The sequence below is a fragment of the Triturus cristatus genome, chromosome 7, assembly GCF_964204655.1.
Source record: "Triturus cristatus chromosome 7, aTriCri1.1, whole genome shotgun sequence".
NCBI lineage: Eukaryota > Metazoa > Chordata > Amphibia > Caudata > Salamandridae > Triturus > Triturus cristatus.
Window position 1 is genome coordinate 2,494,319 of NC_140590.1, and position 16,745 is coordinate 2,511,063.

Consider the following 16,745-nt stretch of genomic DNA (forward strand, 5'->3'; position numbering starts at 1 on the left):
TGTGGGTAGAGGAGCTTGGGAAACTCCAGGTCAGGTGACCAGAAGTCTGCCTCGGTGGGGCCAGTGCCCGCCGCTCATCTTCAGGTTAAAAAGGATCGAGACCCCTTTCAAGTATCATCAGGAGGAGGGGGCATCAGACGATCCAAAGGCACTGCTCTTTTCTATGTCACGCATGCAGCTTACAAGAAACTCCTGTCACATGCGTGACAGCACCCTGCAGGGACACGCACAGCTTCACAGGAGAACTTCTGGGGCTCTCTTCCGGCTTCCCAAGGTCAGATGTCAATATAGGGCATTAAGGGGCATATTTACAAGCTGGCGATAAAAAAATTATCGCCGCTTTTGCGGCCGTTTTCGGCCAAAAAGCGGCAATAATTTTATCGCCTAATTAGCAAGGCCACGCTAACGCGTGAAACCTTGCTTTAGCGTCAGGATTCCTAACGCCCAGCTTTGCATCTCTAACGAGATGCAAAGTGGGCGTTCCTGACCTAACATGACAGGAGAAATGTCGCTAAGTGACATTTCTCCTATCATCAAGCCCCACGCTATGAAGCATAGCGGCAGGAAAAGTAGCGATAGCCCCTGTTATCGCTACTTTCCTTACGCCTGCTTCAGGACTGACTTAGCCATGATATCCTATGGATGGTGGATATCATGGCTAAGTTTGTGAGTCCCTATCAGCAAGCTAACGCCACACTACGTGAGATTATCACTGGGTTTCCAGCGATAATCTCACGTTAGGCAGTTAGCTCTAGGATTTTTATCGCTGAGGAGATAAGCGTTGCTAATAGCACGCAATCTCAGCGATAAAAATCCACGTTACCTGGCGATAATTATCCTCACGCTAAGAGCGCTGAGCGATAATTATCGCCGGTTGTTGCTGATATGCCCCAAGTCTGTGTTTGTTTATCGATAGCAATCAGCTGTCGCGTGACAAATGCCGGCTACATTGTGACGCATCAAGGCCCAAGGTTTGAGAGTGAAAAGTGTGCACTCATGAGGGACATTCGATGACCAAATGTATAGCACTTAAGGGCATATTTACAAAGAAATAACGCAACCTTTAGCAGCGCTGCACCATTTAAAAAAAACTCAGGGATGAACCGTATTCACCAGAATACAGTGCATCCCTGTGATCACCTCTGCTCCAGCGCTAAAAAAAAGTGCCTAGCGTCTGCACAGGCCCCGTGCACCATAGTGCAGGAATGATTGCTTATGAGCAGGAAGGGACAAAGCATTTCTCCTTGTTGCGCCACTCTTACGCCTTCACTTGGGAGGCGTATGTTATTGGTGCTGCCTCAGAGTTAAAAATCCTTGTAAATCTGGGGTAGTCATAAAAAGCAACGGGTGTTGCAGTAGAAGGCCCACGGCAACACTCATCGCACGCCCCTTGGATGCAGAAAACTGCATGAAAGTTACGATATTTACAATGTGGTGTTAAGCTACACAAACGGGCTGAGAACCACATTGTAAATATGGAGCAGGGTATTGCCCCACCGGAGCGCTGGAAAAAGTGAGGCTCCGGTGGCGCAATGCCCTTGTAAATATGCCCCTAACTGTGAAGCCCATTGCACATCCTCCTCACATCATCACACATGATTTGACGCCTTCTTTGACCACCACAGCTGAGCTGCTTGCAGTTCCATGGACGATTTAAAACATTTATTGGTTTCTCCAACAAACAGTGTAAATGTGCCGGCCATTGTAACTAGACTACATGCACCTTTCATCACAAGTTAGAAGTTAGAAACCCAACTCCTGTCCTCTCTCAGTACAGTACCACCACAGTAGTATGCGATCAATCTCAGCCAGCGCAGTCCCAGACATCACTGACTCGCTCTCTCGGGCCGGCATTAGCACCGGTGGTACCCGGTGCAATAATGACTACCTTAGCCACGGATTCCCACAGGGTCCTCCCTCAGCCCCACTTTCTTTAACATGTATGTTGCCTCCCCTGGCTAGACTGGCGAGGTTGTTTGAGTTTCGGTGTCGTCCTACACGGATGACACCCTGTTGCGGGGATTCTGCACATACACAGAGCTATGTGCAGGAAAAAGGACCTCATGTATAGGGGTTGTACCTTCCTACCGCCTTAGTACCCAAAATCCCAAAAACGACTAGCTATAGTGTAGCATTTTTTCTTCGACAAAATCAAGAAGCTACAAATGATTAGAAAACCCAGAACACAACACTCCCGAATCTCTCAGGAATCGCGGTAGCGAGACGCACCCTTTCGCTCACTCACTCGTACTTGTCCACAATAAGAGTTGTCAGAGTCACTGTTATAGCTCAAAATGTTTATTTTAGCCATTGTGCTGTATAATGCAGTATACACGCCACTACCAGCAGCAAAATGCATAAACCTAACACAGTTAGCATTGTGAAAACACCGTAGAATATAAAGGGGGATGTAACCATATACAGACAGTGGAAAAGGGACTATAAGTCCTACCCACCCTCCCCTTGGTAAGGTTAAGTTTTATTATATAAAGGAAGATCTCTGGGCTTTGTCAGCAGACCCCATACCTTAGTGCCTTCATGGAAGTTTTACATCATAGGAACAGCATAGCTCTTCTCCGTGGGAAGGTCCCGCTCCAAGTGTGTGTGAACAACATGCATCCCCGTAATGTCAAAGCACGAGTTTCCAGCAGCGCAGCTGTGTTAGCGTGTTTTGTCTAGGTGCTAGGGACTGACCAGAACAGAATAACAAGGGGCATTGTTTATCGACCGTGCACATCGTGTTCAGACAAAACTCCAGGAACTAGCAGAGGACGTGAAAAGCAGACAGTTCTCATGTGAAAGGCACAAACAGAGACTTGCTAAATAAAGTCATGTAGTAACGTGTGCAAAAGCGGCATCACGGCAGCAGAGCTCAGGCTAACTTAGCAATGTCGACAATAACCCTAACGCCCATATAACAACGCAAATCATCGTTTCTATAACAGATGATTTGCTCGTTGTAGCTGACAAGTTCCAGCTCCATATGATCAGTGTCAGCGCGTGGATGAAGGATGCTTGAAATTAAGCACCGACAACACAGAGATCTTGGTCTTTGTGGCACAGTAGTCAGTGTGGTCAGAACTCTGGTGGCCGGAGACGCGTGCTCCTTCACCTACCCCGGTGGCCTCAGCTGAAAACGTAGGGGTTTTGAGAACTCTCTTACCTTTGACACCCAGGTCAATGGGACTGTCTTGCTTTTTTATCCTTAAAAGTCTGACAAAGGTTTTCCCGCTCATTCCGGCTGAGCTCAGAGTAGCAGTGGTCATTGCTTTAATCGCATTTCTAGACCATTGCCGCGCTTTCTACTTAAACACCAATAAGTCCTCGCTTAACAGGATGCAGGTCGTTTTGAATGCGGCCGCTTGCCTGGTTTTGAATGTTCCTAAACAACCCTTAGCTAGGGAATGCATGCGCTCCCTCCAATGGCTGCCTGTTAAGAAGCGTGTGACATACAAAGCACTCTGCATGGTATTTGCAGGTAAGTATGATCTGCTTTCATGGCTACCCCCCCTTTTTGCTGGTGTCCGTGTGTTTTTGACCTTGTCTGCTGGGATCCTGCTAATCAGGATCCAGCAGCTGTGCTTTCTCTGCCTGCTTTGACATGGTAAGCACTTTTGTACTTCCACGGTGGGCTGCTGGTGTACCCTTGTAAGTCTTGTGCCTGCTGTGAGGCAGGCGTAAGATATTGACGCATTTGCACCCTAGAAGTGGCGAAGTGAAATCTCGTAGATTTCACTGCATCACTTCTACGATGCTAACTTATGCGGGAACGCCCACACTGCATACATTATACCTGACGCAGGTATAATGTAGCACAGGGGTTTACAAAGTGACGCATCTACCTAGATGTGTCACTTTGTAAATATGGTGTAACAGGAGGCATCTTTTACACCGCAGGTGCGTCACAAAAAAGGGACACAAGGGCTCATAAATAAGCCCCCTAGTATATGGTACTAAGGTACCAAGGGCATAGGTACACCAGGGGTCTCCCATGGGCTGGAGCATTTATTATGCCACCCATGAGAGACCACTCAAACCATGACTACGGGCCTGCCATTGCAGCCTGTGTGAGTTGGTGCTTGCACACCTCACAACAGATATATATTTTCTTAAATATGACGTCACCGCACTTAAAACCTATCAGCCACTCCCATGACAGGCTCTTCAGTCCTGAAGGCAGGGTGCTTGATTATAAGTGTGAGGGTCCCCCTGCATGAGCAGGACACCCCTACAGACCCCTGAGTCGATTCTCCAGGCTTTCTAAGTGCTTTCAGTCATTTTTAGACATATAGTGGACATCAGTCATTACAAGATGTTTAACTATATAGTGGCCACACCAACCCCTGTCATGCTTGGTATCAAACATGTTGGAATCATACTCCAACAAAGATTCCAGTGTTGGAAACACGATCCCATGTACTGGGGGCTCCTTAGACCCCCCCTGTACTCTCTGCAGCTTTCAGGGTCTGCTAGCATGCTAGTGCTGCCGCCGACCACATATGCATTGTTGCCCTCCTGCTGCTGAGCTAAGCTCGAGCGGGGGAAGGAAGGTAGATCAATAGGTTTTCTGTCACAGGGAGGTGTGACCACCTCCCAGACAAGACTTAGTGCATTGGGCTGGGGTGGGGGCACTTACCAGCGCCGCCAGACTGCTTTAAAGAGCACAGTTGGGGCCCTCCTTGCATACTCCGGTTTGAACCAGTTCAAGGAGCCCTTGGCTTCCACTCTGGCATGAAACTGAACAAAGGACATGGGAGTAAAACCTTACCTGTCCAGCCCCCTCCTCTTGGAGGGACTCGAGTCCTCCAAACCCTTTGCTTAGGGTATTTCATGACATCACTTCACACCTAAGCACCTATGCACCCGGCTTCCCTGGTGTAGGTAACCTGATTCCCAGGACATCTACGGATGGGCGGCTCTCCAATGTTCCATCTTCCAAAGGGTTTCCTCGAGGTCCTTTTGGAGGGCTTCTTCTTCATCAAAACTACAACCCCAACTTCTCCATTGACATCCATTGGGGATGCGGCTGTGTTACCACTCTGCACACAACCTCAGTGAGGTTCCTGTGTACTTACCTTGGGTGTTTCCTTATGTCCCGTCTCCTCTCGGTCTTCTGGTCCAAGTCCCATCCTCCGTCGCAGTTCTCATTCCACTTGCTTAATATATGATTTGGTTTCCCCCCTAGAGACCACTGTGTTTTGCACTTCTTACTCGATTGCTTTTGAAGTCTTTTTTTGTATTGTGTTGATATCTTCAGGTAGGAGATATACAAATGTGTTAGTGATATGGTGTAGCAGTAAATAGACTTATTTCCGCACACCACGCTCACATACCACTCGCATACCTATCTAGAAAGGATGATGCGATACAAACCGCATTAAAATTGTAAATGCAGAACGATTTTCTGTGCCACTAGATTGACTTATCATGAGCAGGATTTGAATAACCTGATGTTATTTCTATAAAAGCATTGAGAAAGCCCTGGTCTGACTGACACTGTAGGGCGAAACACGTGTCGGCTGTTGAAGAGCTTTTATTGTACCTCACTTTGCAATGAATACTGGATCTATAAAAATAAAAATATAAAATATTATATTTGAAATTACCGCCTGGAACAACAAATTATATCTGTTAACAAAAGAACATTGGGAAAATGGAGGAGGAGGCACTCACATACACGTAATGTCTAACTTACTGCGGTAAAAAAGGCTCAATACCTCGAGAATAGTCCCCCCTAAATATAGGATTTAAGGCAATTATGTCCAGGAAGGAAACCCTTGAACCTTACTTTAAACCCATCATCAATCTTGACACTGTGCCTCACGAGAACAGTTAAGACCGGACTGCAATGCCAGGGGTTTCCTGCACATGAAACAAGCATCCAGTGACCAGTTTCGGGGTAACACCCCTCATCAGCCAGGCTAATGGCAAAGTGAGAAAGGGACTCACGTCTGAGCATACCATGCCAACTTAGGGTGAAGAAAGCAAAGACAAGGAGATGATGGACAGAGCGCTGAAACTTTTCAAACTCTCTTCCTCAGTCACGGATCTGGGTTGAATCTATCATCGTTCTTTAGCTCACTTCACCACCACAGGTCAGACCCAGCTATATGCAAATCAGTCTTGACTCTGTGCCTCATGGGAACAGTCCGGCCCGAACTGCCAAGCCAGGTCTTCCCTGAACTGGAAACAAACATCTTGGGATTGCTTTCGGGGTAACACCCCTCATCAGCCAGACTAGCATGAATCCACTGGCAAAGTGAGCAAGGGACCCATGTCAGGGCATACCCAGCCAACTTAGTGCAAACAAAGCAGACACAAGGAGATAATGGACGGAGCATTGACACCTTTCATACACTCAACAACAGTCACAGATCTGAGTTGAATCCATCATCGTACTTTAGCTCACTTTCGCCACCTCAGTTAAGACACAGCTATATGCAAATCAGTCTTCACCCTGTGCGTCATGGAAACAGTCCAGTTCGAACTGCTAAGCCAGGTCCTTCCTGAACCGGAAACAAGCATCTTGGAACGGGTTTCAGGGTAACACCCCTCATTGGCCAGGCTAGCTTGAATCCAGTGGCAAAGTGAGCAAGGGACCCACGTCGGGGCATACCCTGCCACCTTAGGGCGAACAAAGCAAACACAAGGAGATGGTGGAAGGAGCGCTGAAACTTTTCAGACACTCACCCAAGTCAATGATCTGGGTTGAATCCATCATCATTCTTTAGCTCACTTCACATCCTCGGGTCAGACCCAGCTATATGCAAATCAGTCTTGACCTAGTGCCTCATGGGAACAGTCCAGCACGAACTGCCAAGCCATGTCTTTCCTGAACTGGAAACACGTATTGTGGGACCGGTTTGGGGGTAACACCCCTCATCTGCCAGGCTAGCTTGAATCCAGTGGCAAAGTGAGCAAGGGACCCACGTGTCATGTTCCCTAGCGCCTCTCGCCAGCAGCCTGGAAGCAGGGCAGTCATCCCTCGCAACGAGACTCCTCCCATTTGGTTACCCTTGGCAGGTTACAGTCTAGTCTTTCGACGGCGCGTAGCTGACGCCGCCGGCCGGCCGGCTGTCACTTCCGGCTGTATTGGCTTATCACGGCAGAGAACATCGGTCTCGGGGCTTCGGATTCCGCAACAGAGCTTCGCCGGCACGCAGGAGCGTAGCGAAGGCTCTACCAGCAACCGGACAGTCGGTCCGGACCGCGCAAGGGCGCCTAAAGATTCCTTCCGACGACTCGTGCGAATGCACGGAGCCGCCATCACATTGCTCATTCCCCGCAGCGCAGGAGCGCTTTAACATTGCCTGGGCAGTTCGTGCGAATGCATGGAGCTGCCATCACCTTGCTCATCCCCCGCAGCGCAGGAGCGCTTTAACATTGCCTGGGCAGTTCGTGCAAATGCACGGAGCTGCCATTACCTTGCTCATTCCCCGCAGCGCAGGAGCGCTTTATCTTTGCTTGGGCAGTTCGTGCGACGGCACGGAGCCGCTATTACTTTGTTTCCTTCTCATAGCGCTAGAGCGCCTTATCATTACTTTGACGACTTGTGCGACGGCACGAAGTCGCCGTTACTTTGTTTCCTCCTCATAGCGCTGTAGTGCGTTACCCTTGCTTCGACGACTCGTGCGACGGCACGAAGTCGCCATTACTGGTTTCCTTCACGCAGCGCAGGAGCGCTTTATATATTTGTCTTTCCTTTGGTGATCCGCACGACGGCACGGACATCGCGGACGTCCTCTCCAGCATTTCCACAACACAAGAACACCTTACTAGCAGGTAACCACGTAGGGATTCCTGCTGCCCAAATCTCTGTATCTATCCCCGGTGATCATTGGATGTGTATGTTCCCGCTAAACCCCAGCGCTTTAGTTAACCCTGTCTCCTCTCTTGCCTTTAGGTAGCGTGGACTTCCACACAACCTCAGGAGCCACGAAGGGTGCCCCATCACGCCATCCACTATCCCGCTCTCACCACCCTTCCTGGCAACCCCCCCGGTCCCCTCCTTGCCCTGGCTAGTATATTTGGTCCTTCCAGTAGCAGAAGGGCACAGGCGGGGGTTGCCCATGTCGTCCCTGTGGGATCCCTCCACAAACACGAGGTAAGAATTGTGGGGATCTGACACCACGTCTGGGCATCCCCTGCTAACTTAAGGCGAACAAAGCAAACACAAGGTGATGATTGACGGAGCGCCGAAATGTTTCAGACACTCACCCCCAGTCATAAATCTGGGTTGAATCTATCATCGTTCTTTAGCTCACTTTGCCACTTCAGTTCAGACACAGCTATATGCAAATCAGTCTTGACCCTGTGCCTCATGGGAACAGTCCAGCCCAAACTGTCAAGTCAGGTCCTCCCTGAACTGGAAACAAGCATTCTATGACCAGTTTCAGGGTAACACCCCTCATCAGCTAGGCTGGTTATTGGCAAATCACGCCATGTTGTGTAGTTCCTAAAAAATCTATACAGGATCTGCGCGTTTGCACAACATACGCTGAGGGCTTGGTGTCCAGACTGATTCCAGACACCCCCACCGGATATGTTGGCCTGTATACCAGCTAGCTCACAGCGCCACTAGACACCCCAATTACCAAGGAGAGGATAGATCTCAGCAACCATCAAACATGACAACCCTGATCCCTCAGGATCGTGGAAACAGTGCGATACTTTTCGCTCAGTTGCCCGTGCTCACCCAGTCTCAAGAAGATACACAGAATTAACGGTGGGGACGTTTTTCAATAAACATTTATTGAACAGTCGTTATTCTAGTGTAAAATAGGTGTGCTGAAACAACCACTAGACAGAAACAGATTTCAATGGTTAGAAGCACTAGGAAAGTAAAAGGATGATATATTCCTACCATCGTGCTATAATCATAAATACAGGCAAGTATATAAAATATATGAAAATAAAAATGCGTACTCCAATGATGCTGCCCTAACTAGATGTACCAAAGTGTACCTAGCATGTATGTAGGTGTTAAGCCAAGAATCCCTCTAGGATAAAGACAACCCCATTACCTCAAGTGAGAGACTGTGGGACCCCACGTTGGCCTTGAGTTGGACTCCCTGCAAGGGATGTTAGACCACTGCGAGCTGGAGTATCTGCATGCAGGAACCTCAGCTTCTCGCATCAGTGTGTGTTGGCAGGAAAATCTTGATCTCCTCTCGCTGTCTCAGCAAAAAATGTGATGTTTTTTACCCAAAGGTCTGCCTGGGGGTTCTACCTTGCTGTGCCACTTGTCGGACTTAGGATGACGTCGGGAATGAACTTTATACATAGGGGCAGATTTATATCGGACTTGCGCCACTTTTACGCCGCCGTTGCGTCACTTTTGTGACGCAGCGGCGGCGTAAACCCTACGCCATGTTGCGCCCCATTTACAACGTGACGCATCTAGGGAGATGCGTCACGTTGTAAAGCTTGCGCCACATGTGGGCGTACCTGCACAGGGGGGGGGGCGTTCCGGCGCAGGAACGCCTCCGAAATGTGGCTGAGTGAAATCTACAAGATTTCACTCAGTCACTTTTCTGGCCATGCTGCATCAAAACCCTGCGCCTGCTTGAAGCAGGCGTAAGGATTGCCGCAGCATTGTAACGATAGGGCACCCCCGAGCCTTGCTGGAGCTGCTGACGCAACTCCAGCAATGCGCCAACCTTCCGCCATCAGATGCGTCACGCATCTGTTTATCCTTGCGCCACGATGCGCTGCATTGTAAATGCGGCGCATCTATTGTGGCGCAAGGGTAAACTTTCGTGACGCATCTTTCCTGGCGCATCCCTGCTGATTTGCAGGGATGCGCCAGGAAACATAAATCTGGCCCATAGTTATTATACAGGAGATGGTAGTCCTGCTGAGTTTCCAAGAATCCTCATGCATAATGTCTGAGGTCTTTACCAGAGAAAATCCAGTGTTCGGTGTGCAGTTTCGTATCTAGGTAAAAGGTCAGTTCCCAAGAACCGTTCTGTGTGTAATGATGGGGAGAGTATATGTGTAATGTTTACAATATTACCTGAGCATATATCGGGGTACCTACATGGAATATAACACCCACTCCTCATCCAACTGGACGATATAATTAAATTCTATCCTACTACTAGGCTGTCTAGGCACTGATATGCAAACAATTATAGTCAAAGAATAGTTTTGCTAAAAATTCTAAAAATTCTAATATATGTTAAAAAAGGAAAATTGTCACTCAAGCAATAGCACTAATGTGTCCGTAACTATAGTTTGAACCACTACAAGCATTGGAAAGCCATGCAGGTTATAAAAAGTGTCAATTTGTTTTGGTGTTCCAATTTGAGTTTGTTTTCCAAAAAAGAAAAAGCAGAATTTTTCCCAGCACATGATTACTCAATGTTTTATGTGTCCTGGCTTATAGACGCAACATCACTGTTGTCTAAATTCACAGACAACGATCCCTTGTAACACCGCACAGATCACGTCAATTGAGCACAGATAATCTTCCATACTGCCTGCAGCCAATGCTGGGGAAGCCTGTGCACCATCCAAGGCCTGGGTGTCAGTGGAGGAGACGGTATCCATTCCAACAGGAGCAGAGAGTTCCTGTGGAGGCTCCAAGAATGCCATCATCAACATAGGACTACGCTGGGGACACTGCAGTATAGCATCAACATCCGCTTGCGCAACTGATAGAAGTGTTATACAGAGGTCCAACATGCATTCTTCTCCGCAGAACCGGCATCGGAGAAAAGGTAGGATGCAGTCCATCCAGACTGGTCTAAATGACAGGAACCAAGAGGTGCTCAGTTCCCGTTGGCGTGGTGTGCACAGATGTTGTACCATGCGATCACGGTATTTAACTCCAGGAGCACTGTTTCCATCTCCTTGGTGACTGGGACATCCATTGCTTAGCAGAAAAATGACAATTAGGATACCTGCTATTAGAAACAGGAGCAGCGGAAGTCCTCCAAAAACGCTTCCGAATACGGAGTGCATAAAGTTTGGTATAACTCTAAGGACCGTCTGAAAGGTGCTTAACAGTCCCGAACCTATGGTCTTAAATAGGTGGACTATACCCGTCGTGTCGACATGTTAAAGATATGATTTACCATTTCTGCGAAATGGGAGGGGCAGTTCGTACGTATGAGGGCCTGAATCTCAGCCAAGGAACTTGAGATCTGGAGATCAAACATCTCCCGGACGGAGGTTAAGGGCACGGTCTTCTGTAGAAGCATGGCTTTCATTCTGCTCAGAGTATCAAACTTTATAAAGGAAACATTCAACAAAGTCCATGGCAGTGCCTCCCTGACTGTAAGTGTCAGTGGAACCAATACTTGCATACAGCAAGTAACCCTGTAGCTCACTGTTACGAGATATGCAATGCCCGGAAGCATACCACAACAACCTCGATCATTCAGCATCTAGTAACTCCCATTTGAAAGCAGCTTGAATACTGCGGTAATCACGGCTGCTGGGGTACCCCTCAAGTGACAGGATAGGTTCGCAACTGAACCATTACAGACCCCATGTACCATAATATCCTGGAATATGACAGATCCACTTAAAGCGTTTGTAAGAAACTGGCTCTATATATACTACACAAAAATGAGGTATAGTGTGTATAGAATCCAAGTGTCCCCAGAGGTAGGCAGAGGTTAAAGTTAGATAGAACCTTACTCTCTAAAGTGGTAGCTTGGTCGAGCAGTAAGGCAGTATCAGAGGACATTGTTAAACATTTGATGTACACACTCAGTCAGCAAATGAATTCACACACTCGAAAACTGAACTCTAGGCCAATTGTTGTTGTATAAAAATACATACTGTTGTTTTATTTTTAGAATCAAGCAAGCCTGGTACAGGTAAGCATTAAATACTTTTCAGTAATAATTTATTGGATATAGAACGGTTTGAAAATGCAATTGAAATTGCACTTTGTTTGCAGTACATTGAAATGAATAGGCATTTTCAGTAAATTACAGGTAAGTTACTTTTTACGTTACTTTTCTAATTCAGTGCTGGATACCTAGATGGATACCTAGATTCAGCACTGGGACATTTCCTGCAAACAGGTGAGTAAACAGGTTTTGGTTATTTATGCGATTTTCAAGGAATATTTTTAGATTTCAAAACTCCACACTGAAACGTTTTGGACAAAAATTGTCAAAGTTATCCTAAAGGAGGAAAACAGGTTAACGGCTCACAGGTATGTAAACGACTGTGAGAGTTAAGGTTCTGGGGTTAGACCCAGGGGTCCCCCAGGGTCAGTGATGCACTGTGAATGCACCCTCAGCGGCACTAGGGCGGCCGGGTGCAGAGTGTTGAGGCCCAATGTTATCCAATGGGGGATAGGGGGCATGTGGTTGGTGGCTGCTGGCAAGCAGGCCACTTGGTTGTGGGAGCAAAGCTCGTAAGGTTAAGGTCAGGGCAAATGGGGAAACAAAGTAGCAAAAAAGGTGCACCCTCAGCGGCACTGGGGCGGCCGGGTGCAGAGTGCTGTTTCGACGTCGGGCGCCCTGTTGGTTTCTATGGAGAACCTCCGGTTTGCCAAACCACTGCAGGCAGGGAGACGAAGGACTTCTGGGTGAGACCACCACTTGGAGAGGTAAGTTGGGAAGTTAAGGGTTGGTTAGGCACCATCGGTTTGGGAACACAAGGCCGTGGGGCGTCGGGTGCAGGGGTGCCTTATGTGGTTGGATCTTCTTACGAGCTCCTGGTCGCGGTTAGGGGGGCCTTCTGGATTTAGGCTGCAGGCGCCGGCTGGAGGCTTGAGGCAGATCAGGGGTCGACGGATCTCGGGTCAGGATCGCCAGGGTGACCTCCTCGTGGTGTTTTTCCACTTGAGTTCGGGCCAGGTTTGGCGGGTGCAGTGTGGGCTGGATTCGCAGACTCTGGCTGGCACCAGAAGCTGCAGTTTGAACAAGTCCGGTGTTCACGGGAGATTTAGTCTTTGAAGTGAAGGCAGGCAGGTTCTCTGGGGTTTTTGAGGTTGCTGGCTGCAGGACACACCAGGATTTCACAGGAGCAGGTTCGAGGGGCGTTGTCCTCTTGTTAGCTCTGTACGGCTCTTCGTCCTTCTTCTAATCTTCTTTTCTTGTTGTTTCTGGATCTGAGGAAACAAGGTTCAGGGTTCCCCCTAAATATTAAATTTAGGGACGGTACATGTAGTTAAAAGGCAGGGACCAATGGGTCCCTTACCTGGGGAGGGTACATACCCTATTCTGCCACTCTCCAGGGAGTGGGGGGCAGAAGCCTGTCCCTGGAGTCCCTTCATCCTCATGATGGCGGGGACTCGAGGTTGTGCTTCACCTTGCCTCCCCCACCTGAGCGGTGGAGTTGGCAGAGGTGGGCACACGTCTCTTCCTCACTTGTTTTTCCCGCCGGTTCTCCTTCCCAAAGTGGGGTATAGAACCAGTGGGTACCAGTTGCTGAAAGCTGGCATGCCTTTGAAGCTTCTCCTTCATGAACCCTGCCATCCACTCAGTCAGGTTACTAGAAGTTGGTCGAGTTTTAGGGGGCATCTCTAAGATGCCCTATGTTGTGTATTTTATATTAAATCCCACACAGGCATCAGTGTGGGTTTAATGTGCAGAGAAGTTTGATACCAAACTTTCTAGTCTTCAGTGAAGCCATCATGGTGTTGTGGAGTTCGTAATGACAAACTCCCTGCACCATATACTCTTAATGGTAGCAGTGCACTTACAGTGCCCAGGAATGAACTTGGGCACTGTAGGGGTACAGGGCTCATGCACCTTTACCCTCACCACTGGCATAGGGCACCCAGCTAGAGGGGTGACTGATGTATGCCAGGGCAGTGGTTTGTGGGTATGGCATACAGGGATGTGTGCCATGTCGACTCTTCACTTTGTTCTGCACCAAAACACACAGCCTGCAAAGGCAGTCTGTGAGTGTCAGGGTACAGGGCCTCTAAGGGTGCCACAATAAGTGCTGCAGCCCTTAGGGGCCTTCTCTGATCACAGTGTTGTGGGTACCTGTGGTACCATTTACCCGGGGCTGACATGTGGCCAGAGATACCAATTGGGTTTAGGCTTCAATGCAGTTTTAGGGAAAGAACATAGGCCCTGGGTACCTGATCAGCAGGAGCCCAGGGCACATTCAGTCAAAGAACATTAGCAATTCAGCAAAATATGGGGGCATACCATGCAAGAAAGAGGGCACTTTCTCACAGCGTTCTCACAGTTTGTACCGCTTAGAAGCACTTCAGGATCCCCACTCTTTTTTTTTTTTTTTTTTAAAACCTTTATTCGTGCATCTTAAAAGAACAAATACGGGCCTACAACCGTCAGGCCGGCCACGATACAGTAAAGCACTGATACCCACATTACAGCCCCCGTGCATCAGCGGTCAGGATTAACAACAGGTTATGAGTCACATACTGGAGATATCTTTGAAACCCGGGGAAGGAGAGGTGAAGGTTAATTTTAAGTTTTTTGATAATTTTATCAGAGAAAAAAGTCAATGAAGGATAAGAGCAAAGTAGATTCGAGTCCGCAAGATAGCTTCACCACACGGGCGAGCAGCAACATCAGTAAGAACAACAATGGGAGTAAAATCTCAATCAGTGAGGCGGTGCAGAGATATATCAGGATAGTCACATGAGCAAGTACGCGCCCCTCCAGAGCCGCCCCCACTCGATCCACCCCACACCCGGACCCCGAATCGAAGAAAGTAGAGCACAGAGACATAAAAGAAGAAAGGCCCATAGAACTAATTGAGAACAGAGTATTACCCCCCCACCCTACACCAATGCGGAGGCTACGGCCTACCCCCCCCCCAGCATAGTGCCTGTCGCCCAATGAACCCGAAATATAGAGAAGAGAGAAAGTAGGAACAGAGTAAAGAAGGGAAGAAAACAGAAAAGAAGGTGGGGAGGAGCCCACTGGACACCAGAGCGCCCCGAACCATCAGCCAGTTATGGCCCCCACACACTGAGAGCCCTCTACGCCAAAAAACGGCATGCAAAGATACCATGGCACCACAGTTTAAGCAAGGGATACAAGTCGCGACGAGTGCGCGCAAAACATACATACAGTCCCAGTCCCAGGCCAGCCCGTCCATAAACCATAGCGATAGAAGTCAGTCTAGCCCTGGCCCGATCGCGGGCTTGGGATTAAACCAGCTCCTGCGTGAAGGCCCCGTGTCCCGAGCAGACAAAGACAAGATGGCCGCTTGTGAGAGGATGGTGAAGTAGGATCACGAAATGGCCGCCGACCATCGATTGAGGTCCCTCGTTGCACCACATAAAATCCAAACCTGGCAAGTAAGGTACAGGAGTTCCACAAAAAGGCAGCAGTGGGCCACCGCGGACGGTCCCTCGAAGCCGTTAGGTATCGCTCAGCAGGATAGCCTCGCGGACGCGGTGAGGCAGGGAACAATGAAGCAGGCAGCCATGACCAGGGGGACAAAGTATCCGCAGTTGAGGTGGAGAGCGGTGGACCCTGGGCGCCGGGAGCGCTAGATGAAGGCACCAGTGTAGCACAATCATACACCGCCGCTGCGTCCCCGCAAGAGGACAAGAGCACCGGAGGACCCACGCCCTGTGGATGACAAACAGCGCGCTCACGGCCCGCAGCCGACAGTATGGGGTCAAACCTCTCACTCAGCGCCTGCAGGCCAGCGCACATCTGTAGTTGAAAGTCCCGCAGGACAGCCAGAACGGAGCCGCATGTCAGCGGAAGCTGGGCCCCAACATCGGCAGCAATCCGGGACGGCACTGTGAAGCTGGTGTCCGGAAGAGGGAGGGCGAAGTGGGCAGCGGGCGAGACCGGAGTATCACCCCCCAGCCGCGAGCAGGCACTCAACGCCATGTTTTGCCGCTATACGGTGCAATGGCCAGGGGGAGGGGGTCGTGGCAAGGGGTCAATTCCCCTCAGGTCTACGCCGCAACAGGAAAGGCCGACAGTCGCTTATCTTCTCGCCGGTCCCCCTCGCCGCCGGCTAGGCAATAGGCAAAGGGGGCAGCAGCCCCCCACAGCTCGGTCCTCAGAGCGGGGCAGGAGACCCACCGCACCGGGGCCCACCCCACAGCTCCAGTCCGTCAGGCACAGGGTGCAGAAGGTGTCCGGCCGTCTCTCCCCGGGCTCATCCGGCAACGATCCATGGTGCGAGGCGAGATCGGGACCGCGGGGCTCAGGTTAGCGCTAGCTGGTCCGGTAACTGCGGAGCTTCCAGGAGGCCGGCAAAGGCCGTAAGGGCGCAGGGTTTCAGTGCCGAGGACAAAAGCACCCAGAACTCGGGCATCCGGGCGGGTTGAGACTCCGGGAAAGTAGCAGCGCGGTCAGCGCGTCTTCGCACACGGTGCACCTCGAAAATCGGCGAGGATGGGCATCAGGATAGTAGTCCGAGGCCACGGACCGACGGAGCCGGGCGCTCAAGCGTCTGCTCCGGTCGCCATCTTGGCTCCTCCCCAGGATCCCCACTCTTGCATCGAAATCTGTACGGTAATTCCCAAGATTCCCTGCTGAATTCCCTACCCATTTTTTTTACATATGCCTGCCTGTTGTTGTTCTAGGCAATATTGGAATTGAAAAGTTGAGACTGGTAATGTTACATGGCCATGAATTAACCATTCTGTGGATGGTGATTCTGCCACAGTAAAAGGTAATCGGTCCAGTTATTCAATATGCAACATTGTATATTTTGCTCCCCTTTGTGCGATTTTCATCTGTTTTTCCGTTAGATTGTATGCAGAAAACAAGGACGTACTGTTGATAAAACACCAAGGCACATAACCTGCTCACAATGATTTCAGCGTCCAT